Genomic DNA, 14,074 nt, shown 5'->3' on the forward strand with positions numbered 1-14,074 from the left:
CTGAGATTAAAAGGGAGAGAAAATATCATGGAGAAACATTGGGCCACAGCATGTGTGATCGTATTACCACATATTTCCCTCACTGCTTTAGAATTAAATCATTTTATCAGCATATAGATTGCCCAAGCATTCTCCAGAAATAAAGCCATATGAAGAAAGCTGAGGAATAATTTGACACACCCTGGAGCTATCTGCTATCTCATTGCATGTCATCCTAACCCCCTCTGGTGTCTGGCTTGTACTGAGAAAAGGAACTTTCTAGAAGAGCAAAGACAATTCATCATGTTGCTATTTTTCCCCTCAAGTGTGGACTGTTGCTTTTCATTCTGATTAACCATTAGTCCCTTTCTGAACAGGATTTAATAAGACTCCTGTAGAAAATTCTCCACTTCTCTTCAATTGTGCTCAAAGCAAAAGAGCTGAGAGAGTTGTAAGAAATTAAAATTTTAGACTTAAAAGGTTACTTATTCTCTCCCAGGTATGGCCACAACCACAGGAAAGTCTCAGGCTAGCAAAACGTGGTCAAGGTTCTCCAACGCTATCTGTTTGACTTCAACTACAAGAAAAATGGTCAAACACAATCTATTAGGTTTACGATAGGAAAAAGGGTAATTTCGTACTGTGAATTCCTGTTCTCTGAGACTCCCAGAGGGAATTCCAATGAATGAGATAGGCCCCTCCCCTGGAACAGCAGGCCAGGTCAAACAGCAGGATGGGCCACTCAACCTCTACTCCTCCCTCTTTGTGCATGCAGTGTGCCTACAAGGAAAATCCGCCTCAGACTGGCAGGTCCACACATCTTTGCTGGAGGCCACATAGGCCCTAGACGCGTGTTAGCAGTGACCAGCAGTTGCAGGGGAGTAACAGCAGGAGAGAGGCCATGCCCTCAACTCCTGCCTGTGGCTTCCAGAGGCATCTGGTGGGCCACTGTGTGAAACAGGATGCTGGACTAGATGGGCCTTGGGCCTGATCCAGCAGGGCTGTTCTTATGTTAATTGACTCATCATTGTTGGTGCATGCATGGAGGGGCCATTGTGTGTGTTAGAACTAAACTGAAGAGGGAAAATTAAAAAGGGGGTCCTATACACACACTGCACAAATACACACACATACATCTATACATCAAATACACACAAATACACTGCACATATACACACACATCCATCTATACAGCTATTGTATTTGCACACCATCTACACCAACCAAAGTTTCCAAAGCACTCTCTCTACACAAAAGAAAGAAACCTTATAGTCTCCACCACACCCACCCACAACAGTGCAGAGAGCCCCCCGCACTGCCAGGCTCCTCATGGGGCGGCAGCACGGGCTGTGCACCCGTCGATGGACCCGCTGGCTCAGTGGCAGCAGGCTCCTCAGATAGGAGAGCCTTCGTGCCACCACCTCACCTGGGGCAAAGAATTCACCGATGGGGACCTGTAGGATCCCAGGATGGCGTCTTCTCTGCCTCCCATGCTGGCCTCCTGCACCTGCTTGGGGACCCTTTCCGTCTCTGCCTGCCACCCTGCTGCAAGCCCTGCTTGCCACATTGTGCTCAGACATGACCCCCCCCCATATTTTTTTATTTTAAAAAATTAGGGGAAAATATAAATTTAAAAATTGGGGGGACCCTGAAAAACACCTAAATTAAACTCTTAATTTAAACTTTAATCACATTAAACAAACTGTGTGCCTACCCATCCACTCCACCCACAACAACAGCACAATAAAAATACAATGAGGGGAGCAACTAAGGGGGACTTGCAAAAGAAAAAACATCCTGCAAAGAAAAGCACAGAAAAAAAATACCTCCCCCAACCCAAACAAGAAAGGGGGCCCTATTTAATGAAAACTAGGGACAAGGGGCACCAAAAAGAAACCACTTATCCCCTTGTCCTGCAGAATCTTCTGCCCCACACATACTGGTCTGGGGTGGGAGAAACCTTACCTGACTAGTGGTGGGCTGGCAGCCGGGCACAGACGGGGTGGGAGGAAGGACAAAATGGGCAGCCTTCTGGTTACCCACCCAAACAAACAAACAAAGAGAAACACTGAATAAAATAAAATAAAATAAAAAGCTGGTGGATAAAAATGTGCTGGGGAATGTGCACAAAACCAGCTTGGCCTGTTTGGTTCAAATTCGAACCACGGTGGGTAGGTTTCGTTTTGGTTTTGCTTGAACCCCACCCCCTGGTTTGGTTCGAATTCAAACCCAGTTCAGAACAGTTCTAAAAGGTTCTACATAGGGTATAATGAGGACTCAAACTGGCCCATTACTCCCTATGTAAAGGACCTAGCACAAATCTGGGGGGTGGTAGGCACCCAGGGGTGCCAACCACCCACCAAACCCCAAAGCAATTGGACACTTCTGTGATTTTTAATGATTTTTTGAAGATTTTTCCACTTTTTGCATTTCTCCCATAGGCAATAATGGGGATTTGAGGTAGCCCCATTCCCCCCTTTGGGGGTGCCAAAGTCTTTGAGTCTGGGGCAAAGTGGGTTGTACCACAACTCCCCCAGGCAGCCCCAAGCTGGTGGGGTTCATGGTTCTTCCCCTAGGAATGTTTTCAGTTACTGTCCTTTTAACAAGTCTATCTCTATCAGAGTAGCTTCTCTGGTGTGTGTGTGTGTGTGTGTGTGTGTGTGTGTGTGTGTGTGTGTGTGTGTGTGGAGAGAGAGAGAGAGAGAGAGAGAGAGAGAGAGAGAGAGAGATCTTCATAGGGATTCATTGAAAGAACTCATACACACAAGTCCAAACACAAATTGCATTCTTTGCGGCTGTATGAGTTGTCTCAGTGAATACCTATGAAGATCTCTCCATACACATACATATATATACAGACCAGAGAAGCTACTCTAATCGAGATAGACTCGTTAAAAGGACAGTAACTTGAAAAATTCCTGGGGGGGGGACCATGAACCCCACCCCCAGCTTGGGGCTGCCTGGTGAGAGTTGTGGTACAACCCACTGTGCCCCCAGTCCCACTTTGGGGTGCCCTGGCACCCCACAAAGGGGATAATGGGCTGGCTGGGCTGCCTAAAATCCCTATTATTCTCTATAGGAGAAATGCTAAAATTGAAAAAATCTAAAATTATTATTTATTATTATTATAAAATAATATTATTATTTATTATTTCTTGTTTACACAGTCAGGTGTTATTGACTGGTTTGTTTTATCCAGACATCGAGTCCTTCCCAAGGACCGGGGATGGCTGAATTTTATTGTCAATTGTTATAGATATCATCGCAGAATATAGGCTGTTCCCAGTAAAGCTGCTTTTTGTAATTGGCTGATGGTGATTTCTGTGGCCCCTATGGTGTTGAGGTGCTCTTCAAGGTCTTTTGGAACTGCACCCAGGGCGCCAATTACCACTGGGATTATTTGGGTCTTTTTCTGCCACAGCCTTTCAATTTCAATTTGTTTTTCGTATATTTTTTTTGGTTAAGCGACGTTTCTTCCAGTAACCTTGCAGTCTCCAGCTCTGGTTGCTCAACTGAAGATCCTGAGTCCTGTTGCCCACTTGCCACCAGATGTCCAGGGACTCCAGCACCTGGCGCGGTCCTTGTTGACTCGGGCGACGACCGATCCAGTATAGATTTATTAAAGTTACGTCTCACCATATTGTTGATGGGAGAAGCACTCTTCGTCTGGCTCCTCTGGTGAGACCTGTCCAGTATTGTTGGACCTCTGGCATAGCTCTCACCTTCCTCAGAGCACGCAAGCCCCACAACCATGCCAAGGTAGTGTCTGATTGCTTTGGGGTTCGCTGGGTGCTTGGCTCCCTGGGTGCTTGGCCCACCACCCACCCCAGTTTTGCACCCCTAGCAGGCCACCACACCAACACACAGTGACACAACTAAGAAGACAACCAACTGGTAACCTAAAAACCACCACAGAAACTGACCTGCTGCTATGCCCACACAACTGCACAGCCAAGGGGACCAAACCAAACAACAGCACAGACTACACAACAACAGCCACAAACCACAAGACCTAACTAGACGGTGCAAGGCAGTAAAACGAAGCTGGCACGCAAACTGCAAAGAAAGAGGGGCCATACCAACACACTGAAGGAGAACTTAAAGTAACACGCACCTGGTTCTTCTGCTCTTCTCTTTGTGTGCAATGCATGCATTTTGCCTGTGGGGAAAGAAACGCCTCAGAGTGTCTGGTCCTGTCCACATCTTTGCTGGAGGCTACACAGGGCCCCAGGCACGTGGTGGCACCAGCTGTGTGCATGCGTGTTTGTGTTTGGTGTGTGCATGTGCGTGCTGCTAACTATATGGGAAAGGGGGGGCTCTGAAAAAATTAAAGATAGGAAAGTTCAGCTCAGAGTCAGGTCAGTGGAGGCCACACACAATGTGGTGTGGCAGGAGACCACTTACTCATGGCTGGTGCATGTGTGTCTGGTGCGCGTGTGCGTGCATGTCAGCAGAACCAAATGAGAGGGGAGGGGGCACACTTAATAAAAACAATTCACAAATATATATATACACAAGTATATATACAAATCCATCTATACAGCAGCTATACAGTAATTACACCAGCAACAACTATCTATCTACACAAACCAGACCAAAAACACTATCTACAGAAAGGAAAGGAAAATCCCTTGCTACTGACACAAACACACCAAACACACACACACCAGAAGAAACCTCCACGCACGCACGCACTCATGCACACAAAACACTTCTATCTACACAAGTACATATTTACACACACTGAAATATTTACAAACATACATTTTGGCAGTCCTGCTTCCCTGTCCCCGCAAGTCAACTATGTACAACAACAAGCAACACAACGCACATCAAAAAATGTACATGTTATCTACACAGTACCACACTGGCACAAACCGCCTAGTGTCTGTGTGTTTGCCCACAGCCCCCCCCCCCCCACAAGTGCTGTGGTCAGGTGGAACCAGGGGCTAGTTCAGCATCGGGTTATGCCAGTGGGAGTGTGTATCCAGTTGCCAAGTCACAGCACTAGCGGGCACGCTGTGACTTGGCATGTCTGAAGGAGGAAGCGGGGAGGGGAGGGATGTGTGGAAGCTGCTGCTGGGCAGGTGACTGGCACCATGGGCCAATCACTCACCCAGCTCAACCTCCAGCTCTGGATAGCCCAGCAGGGGAGGTTAACCTTGAGGGAAACCAGCTGCTCGACCAAGCCAGGGTCCAACCAGGACCGAGTGTGCTTTACCACATCACCAGCATGTGAAAACACCTGCTCGCTCTGGACGCTGGTTGGCAGGCAGGAGAGGAGGCACGCAGCAACCACCACCAGGTCTGACCAGACATCTCGGGTCTTCCTCCACAGGCTCCTCCAAGTACTGGGCAACACATTGTGCAGCACTGGTGGACCTGGTAGACCGAGCCTCCCGCAAACCAGGCAAGGCGCCAAGGCACACCTGCTTAAACCACTGGGCTGATTTAATGGGAGGAGCTGCTTGTTGCATTGACACCACTGCCTGGGATGCTACGCTACCATACTGGGAAGAAGAAGGGGTGGGAGCTGAAGGGTTGCCCGCACTGCTGCTGCCATGTGTGGGTTGTGCACACTTGGGGGTGCACCATAACTATTCTCCTGGTCTCTGCCGGCCCTAGTGACCTCCTCTTCCCTACCTCTATCGACCAGGAGGTCCCTCCACCTGGGCAAGTCATTGGCGCGAACAACATTGCCCTTGATGGTCAGGTCACAGAGACAAGCCAGGACATACTCTTCCCTGTCACCCAACTCATCGACCAGCCTGTCGACAACCCTGGCCCTCAGCCTTCGAGCCAGGGCATACCCCTTCTGTGTGGTCAGCGAAGTCTGGCGTTCACCCACCAGCTTCTCCAGGAGGAGAACTGTGGGCAGGGCCTGGCTCAGAGGAGTGGTGTTGCCACACAAGCTTTTTGTGGCAAACAGGAAGGGCTCGAGTGCTGACAGCATCTTGGCCATGAGCTTCCACTCTGCATTGGATAGGTCACACACGCCCAAGGACTCGTTCCTCACCAGGTTGTCTAGGGTCACCTCCTGCTCCAGCAGGCACTGGAACAAGAGGAAGGTGGAGTTCCACCAGGTATCTACATCTCTGGGGATGAGATGTGAAAGCCCATGGACATGCTGCCGCTCGTGAAGCAGGCACCTGGACTTCTCACTCCTTTGGAAGTGGGCTGCAATCTTGCGGGACGTCTCCGCAAGCACAGCCATGGCAGCAACAGCACTTACCATGGAGTGGCCATGTTCCCTGGACGCCTTCACCTCCTTGAGGCCAAGGGCATCCCTGACAGTCAGGTGGAGTGTGTGTGCCATGCAGCAGATGTTCACACACTCCAACACTGACTCTACCGCTGCCGTGACGTTGGAGCCATTGTCTGTCACAATGAAGCCCCAGGAGAGGTGCGACAACCCGCTTATCCACTCCTCAATTTGGCGACCAAGTACAGCTGCCACCTCCTCCTTGGTGTGCTTGACATCCATGGTCTCCACGTGCAAGATGGCCCACCTGTGCCAGAGGCAGCACTGGAGGTCCCCTCTTTCTCCAGACCCCACCAGTGGGCAGTCAGGGCCAGGAAAGCAGCATGCATCCCACTCATACTGTTCCACAGAGCAGTGGTGAAATGCATGCTGGTGCCAGCCGGTGCTGCATGCAGCATGGCTGACACGATGTCCCTGCTCCTCCTGTACAGGGAGGGGATGACGTTCCAGCTCAATGTGGTCCTTGAGGGGATGGTTTAGTCAGGCGCTAGCAGCTGGAGTATCCGGCAGATGTTGGAGTTCTTGACCATCTGAAAAGGATGGTCGTCAGTGGCCATCATCTCCCCTATGAGGAGGGTGAGGAGACGTGGGTCCATGTGACCAGGACATTTCTTGCCCGACAACTGCGTCCACCGCTTGACTGGCAGCGTGCCCTACTTCATGGAAGATGGCACACTGTCCTGATCAGCGCTAGTCGCAGGCACACGAGGCGCACTAGTGCTGCCATCTGAGTCAAAGAGGTCAGAGTGATGCCATCGCATGTGTCGCCACACGGAGGTCATCTCCAGATGTTTAGCATCCTTGCCAAACTGACCTGTGCTCTGCATTGGACACAGTGAGCAGCAGTTGGGGCATCTTGAGAGACCTCAAAATGCCACCAAACATCACTGCTCTGGGAGCCTCAGATGCCCTGGGTGCTGTTTTGGGCCTCTTGGGTAACATCAGACCTAGGGGGGCTGTGGGTGCTCACCCACCACCGTCACCCACCCCCTGCCACCCTGCACAGAAGAAGAAGGGCCCAACTTCACTGGAGGAGGGGCTGTCCCATCCACCTCAGCAGCAGACTCTTCCCCCTCAGAGCCAGACTGGGAGGACCTAGCACTGGACTCCGTCATGACCTGGGCATCATCCGGGGGCCCCACTGAGTAGTGAGAGGAGTGTTAGAAGGGCCACAAGAAGGAGGGAATATCTGGCTGCACTGCCAGCCCTCAATCCCCTGCCCTCCACCCACACTACGGAAGAAGCTTCCCTGACAGGAGAGCCCCCCGCACCACCAGGTTCTGCACCAGGCACCAGCCCCGGCAGTGCACTACCTGATGGACCTGCCACTGGTCCAGGACCTGGCTCAGTGGCAGCAGGCTTCATGCCACCGCCTCACCTGAGCCAAAAAATTCACTGATGAGGGACTGTAGGACCCCAGGATGATGTCTTCTCTGCCCCCACCCCACTCCGGCCTCCCACACCAGCTTGGAGACCCCTGCCACTTTTGCCTGCCACCATGCTGCGAGCTTTATTTGCCGCATAGCACCCTCTCTATCTCAACTCAGCCAACCGATTTAAAAGCAGCAGCCAACAAAAGCAAAAAAGGTGGGTGAAAGCGGGGATTGGGTTGTGGAAATGGGCCAGAGAGAGGCCTCAGGCCAAAGGCCCTGGGCCCCACTGGCCCAGAGGAGAGGGGGGGGAGAGAGAGAGAGAGAGAGAGAGAGAGAGAGAGAGAGAGTCACTCACTCGGTGGGGGGCAGAAGCAGCAGAACAAACACACACCAGGGGGGAAATGGTTTAAAGCGGGGGAGATAAGGGGGGACAGAGAGAAACAGGCAGAAGGGAATAGGGGATTGGGGAACAAAAACACAGCAGTCAGCCAAACAGACTTTCACTACAGCTGCAACTGCAGCCAGAATGATTTTGCTAGGCCAGAGGCTTGGCTTTAAATAGGATTTGAAACTCCCTCCTTTGGGAGCTCCCACCTTTGCCCTCCCCCTGGCCAATAGGGTGCCAGTTCTCAAGGATTGGCACAGTGCAGAGCCTACCAGAGAGCCGGACTCATCTGGCCAATCAAGGAAGCAAGAGCTCAGCCAATGAAATCAAGCAACACAAGTCACACAAAATGGAGGACAACATCTAAAACGGTCTCTAGAACCTTCGAACAGGCTCGAATCGAACCTGACTCGATTGGTTCGAACGCAGACTGGCATTGCCAATGCAAGGCCCTGTTTGGTCCAAGTTAAAACCTTCAAACTGAACTGGTTTGAATTCAAACTGGTTTGCACATCCCTAATAGGTAAGGTGGGGGGAGGAAAGAGGGCAGAGGGGTGGCAGTCGCTGCACTGGAGTCTGGAGCAGGCAGTGTGTAAAGCACATCAGGAAGTGGGTTAAAAAAGAAAAGCACCTGCTCCAGAGAAAACAAGGAAACCCCCCCCCCAAAAAAACCCCAAATGAAATAAATCAACAAAGGCTGCTGAGCTGATGACTCTTCAACTCAGCTGAGAATTGAAAGCAGCAGCCAGTCAGTGATAAAAAGGAGGAGGGGCAGGGGTGATGAACCAGGGAACTGGGCCAGAGAAGCCTCAAAGGCCAAAGGGCCTTACACACACACACACACACACACCAGCAGTGGGCACAGAGCAGGAGAGACAGTCACTCACTCAGAAAACAAAAAATCCAGCAGCAGCAGCACACTCAGTCATGGAAAATTACTTTGGAAAAGAGGGAGGAGGAGACCAAAAAGAGAGAGAGAGAGAGAGCAGAGGGGACTGGGGAGACCTCACCACCACCAAGCAGCACAGAGGCAGGCAGGCAGAGGAAGTCTGCAGCCAAACTCTCACACCAGCAGCAACAGCAAGTAGCAGGAAGAATGATTTTTGCAAGGCCAGGGCTTGCCTTTAAATAGAATTTGAATCTCTCTCCTTTTGGAGCCCCCACCTTTGCTCTCCCCCCTGGCCAATAGCGTGCCAGTTCTCAAGGCACCACTGGAAAGCCTATGAGAGAGCCAGAGACATCTGGGCAATCAGGGAAGCAGGAACTCAGCAAATATAATCAAGCAGGACAAGTGACACAAAATGGATTCTGGGACCTAAAATGGAGGCTCAAATCTTTGAGCCTCTTCAAACCAGTTCAAACTGAACCAGGCTCGATTGGTTGTAACTCGGACCGGCATTGCTGATGCCATGCCCTATTTGGTCCAAGTTTGAACCTTCAAGCCGAACCAGTTCGAATTTGAACCTGTTTGCACATCCTGGACACAAAAGCTTCAGTAACACAAAACAGAGAACAGTACCTTTTACAGGGCACCTCAAATGCCCTCTGGGAGTCTCAAAGAACAGGAATTCATGGTAACAAATTACCTTTTCTCCTGAGGCTCCTGGAGAGCATTCTGATGAATTGAATGTAAAAGAGCAGCGCCATCCCTGGGAGTACTGCATATCACTGAGAAAGCACCTGCTGCCAAAGGCAGCATCGGATGAGGAAAATAACATTTTTTAAAATACCTTAGAACCCTAACCCTCGACCTAGCTGGGGGTGGGGGGAATCTACTCGAGGTTGAACTGAACCAGGCCTGGTCCAGCTTGAGGGCAAGCCCCCATGCTATCCCAGTTTGATGGCGAACTGGCTTGACCTCAAGCTGGTTTGCACATCCCTAGCTGCAGTATCATTATGTTTAGAAGGAATTCTGTCTTAGAGGCTTTCAGTCACAATCGCATAGATAGTAGCTTCTCGCCCCATTGACTCCTCAGCTGAGCACATACACCAAATATCTGAACCTGTGTTTTCTCTCGTACTGAGCAGGATTAATGTTGGAACAACACATAATCAGTAGGATAAAACTAGCAAGCCTGCTTGCTCTTCTGAGGACTGGTTACCTTCTGCTAGCTGGAAAGTGAAAGAGAGTGAAAGTGAAAGAGAGCCAGCGTGGTGTAGTGGTTAGAGTGCTGGACTAGGACCAGGGAGACCCAAGTTCAAATCCCCATTCAGCCATGATACTAGCTGGGTGACTCTGGGCCAGTCACTTCTCTCTCAGCCTAGCCTACTTCACAGGGTTGTTGTGAAGAGAAACACAAGTATGTAGTACAGTGCTCTGGGCTCCTTGGAGGAAGAACGAAATATAAATAAATAAATAAATAAATAAATAAATAAATAAATAAATAAGGTGAGCACACTAAACTTCTACTGAGACTCCCGGGTCTCACAGAGCTCTTCATGAGCACCGTGTCCTTGATTAGTTTTATTTTATTTTTTGACTGAGGCTTTTCTCTCTGGTCTCCCCTGCTATGGGGGAGCGGCAAAAGGGGAATATTTACTTTTAGTTTCCTGCCAGTGGGGACAGCAACATCAGAGGTGGCTGTGGGGGTTCCTCCAAACCCCCTGCTGGCCTCCCAAATGACAGGCTGGCCAACTGTGGCCTAGTTCAGGCCTCTGCGCATGGATAAATTTTGTAGTCTAGGGCAGGGATTCTCAACTTTGGCTCCCCAGATGGTATTGGACTTCAACTCCCATAATCCCTAGCCCCAGTGGTCTTTGTTTGGGGATAATGGGAATTGAAGTCCAATAACATCTGAAGACCCAAGTTGAGAATCCCTGATCTAGGGAATCCCCTTTTACTTGTAAAGGGGAATCCTAGCAAGATTCCCCTTTAAAGTATACCTCACCCCTGAGCTGGCCCACGAGCTGGTTCTTTGAACCGGAGGGTGGTCCTTTTGAATTTGGACTGCTCAGACCAAGCCAGCTCACACATCCCATCTGCCAAGATATGGAAAACAGAGGACTGGGTCTCACGATCAGTGAGACCCAGTTTGGGGCGGTGAGTGGGGAGGGAGCCCTGGGCGGCCAGATCGGCCGCCCACACAATTGCCAGCTCCGTGACAGAGCCGGTGGGGGCTGGGGGGAGCGGGGGCCGATCGGCCCGCACAAGCTCCAGCATGCCCTGTGGGAGCATGCAGGGCATGCTGGCGAGACCCCCGGAGCCGGCTTTTTGCCTCCCTTCTGGGGGTCTCCTTGTGAGTAGGCGTGGCGCGAAGCCGCACCATGGCTACTCACAATCTAGAAAACCAGGTTTGCAGAGCACTCGCTCCGCAAACCTGGTTTTAGGGCAGGGGTTGTTGAGCAGGTTACCCGCTCTAGAACCACCGGGCTCACAGCTAAGCCCGGTGGTTCTCGTGATCTGCAAAAATCGGGCTAGGCTCTCCTAGCCCGATTTTTGCAGATCGTGAGAATAGCCCCCGAGTCTCTTTTTGTCTTCTTTCAGGAAGGTTCCCTGGGGGAAAAGGTGACCTCTGCAACTATATCCAGGTGGCTGAGGGAATGTATTTCATTGGCGTACAAGAGTTTGGGGAAGGTTCGCCCTACAGGCATTGCAGCTCATTCCTTGTGGGGGCAGCTATTTGTGCCGCAGTGAGGGTAGTTTTCCTATGGCTTAGATTTGTAGGGCGACTATCTGGGCCTCAATTCATTCATTTGCTAAACATTATAAAATAGATGTCTTTTCCTCATTCGATGCTGCCTTTGGCAGGTGGGTGTTGCAGCAGGTGCTTCTGTGGTGATATGTGGTACCTTCTCCACCCAGGGATGGCACTGCTCTTTTACATCCCATTTGTTGGAATGCACTCTGGGACCCTCATGAGAAAGGGTGAAAACTATCATCCAAGACTGGGAGCTGAGCTGTGTTTGGAGTTGTAATTGTTCAATAAGCAGGAATAAGCTGCCCTTTTATTTTAATCTATTTCACTAGTATTTTACTAGCATTTTCAGTGACTCTGTGCTGAGCAGGACCCCATAGAATGCTGATTATCCCCTCTTTTAAATTTGTTCATTTATACTGCTTTTTGACTGAAACAAAGTGTTTGGCTGAGTCCTTTTTAACTTACATGCATTTTATCTATTCTGTTTGTGTTTTATATCATGTTTTAAAATTTTGTATTTTTAGATTCCCTCCCCCTCAGTCTTAATGCTACATCAATTTTAATCTCCGTAATACTGCAACATTCTCTTTATATTGCATTTACTGTATAGTATTACTGTTTTACAACTTGTGCTGGTCAACGACCGTAATAAAGATTATTATTATTATCATCCAAGACTGAAAGTGTCCCAAGAATTAGACCAGGCTTCCCCAAACTACGGCCCTCCAGATGTGGCTGAACGACAACTCCCAGCATACCCAGCCACAATAAATGATGGCTAAGGATGCTGGGAGTTGTAGTTCAGCAACATCTGGAGGGCCGCAGTTTGGGGACGCCTGAATTAGACAGTTATCCTGTACTAGCTGACCCAGGTGCAGAGCATCTGTGCCCCTAGTTCTCCCTTCCTCTCCTCCATTTCAGGGCTCAGCCAGTTCTCCTCCCATCCCTTCAGCCAATCTCCCTCTCCACCAGCAGCTCTCACCCTCCTTGCGAGGAGCCCGGCGGCCCATTTTTGTTGGCTGCTCGGCCACTCGCAGTGGCGCTGCTGCCTTCTCCTCGACCTCCCCCCATCTCCCTCTCCCCACCAGCTCTTGTCCTCCTCATGAGGAGCTTAATAGATAAATAGCACAACGTGATTAAATGAATTAGAATCTAGAACTAGAACTAAACTTTTTGAGCACTCCAGTTCTAGTTCATTTAGTCACGTTGTGCTGTTTATCTATTAGGTTCATATATCACATGGCTCCTGTTTGAATTAGTGAGACCTTTGGAGATACAGGAATCATGGCTCCTCATGAGGAGGCCAGTGGCCTGCTTGACCATCCTTGGTGGCTCACAATGGTGGCGGCAGTGCTCCTCTTCCTCCTCCTCCTCCGTCTCCCTCCTCACCAGCTCTTGCAACTCCAGGCAGCTGCTTGTGAACTCTCGCAAGAGCTGCCACTCATGGGATTAGCCACGGGTATGCCTTAGAGATAGATAGATAGATAGATAGATAGATAGATAGATAGATAGATAGATAGATAGGTTTTCAGTTACATCCTATTCCTGGGGTTGTTAAATTTCTAAAGCTACATGAGAGATGGGATGAGGTGCAGAAATGTTTTTCTCTGCCTTGCCTGTTTATGTAGCAGTTCTCATAATCAGATTTGTATACAAGGGGTGGCCTCAAAACAGGGAAATCAAGATAATTGGGAAAGAAGCACACTTTTAGCAATGTCAGCATTACATGTTTTTAAAATTAGATTTGCCTTCTTCTTGCAACTTATGTAGGTGAGAAGAATATGCAGCTGGTGTGTTTGTGTTGACTTTTTATTTATTTTATGGCTGTTGCTCCAAATAATTGAATGTATGAGCCAAACATGGGAGGAGGAGATATAATTTGGAAAGAGACACAGGATAAAATTTCTGTTCAGTGTGGGAGAAACAGCTGCACTGTGTACTGTAAAGACCACCAGTAGTGTCTTAGGAGAAAGCCTAGCATGGAAGACATGCGAAAGGATGACCGCTAGCTGCAGGTGTGGAACTGGGAGTAGAATGGGGAGAAATCCAAAGAAATAGAATAACTTTTTTTCCCCAAAATTTAGGCACACCCCTAGTTTCCCAAGTAAAAGCTATCATCTTTCTAAATGTCCAGCTTTAAAGACTTTAGGATGAGACACTTTTAGCTTATAACATTATAAGGGGAAAGCACTAGTAAGCAGTTGCCATAACCAAATACTAGTAACTGAGGTTGTCATAGCTTATTTCATTTAACCCATTTTTATATAAAGTGTGCTTTTGAGTTGGTGTCGACTCCTGGCAACCACAAAGCCCTGTTATATATGCAGGAGAAATGTTCCAAAATCTTGACTGAAATCCTTTGCACCCCTTCAGCAAGGGCAACCCAAATGGAGAATAAGGATTCTGTATAAGGTTCGGCCTTTGGGATCACCCTAAA

The sequence above is a fragment of the Hemicordylus capensis genome, chromosome 6, assembly GCF_027244095.1.
Source record: "Hemicordylus capensis ecotype Gifberg chromosome 6, rHemCap1.1.pri, whole genome shotgun sequence".
Classification (NCBI taxonomy): domain Eukaryota; kingdom Metazoa; phylum Chordata; class Lepidosauria; order Squamata; family Cordylidae; genus Hemicordylus; species Hemicordylus capensis.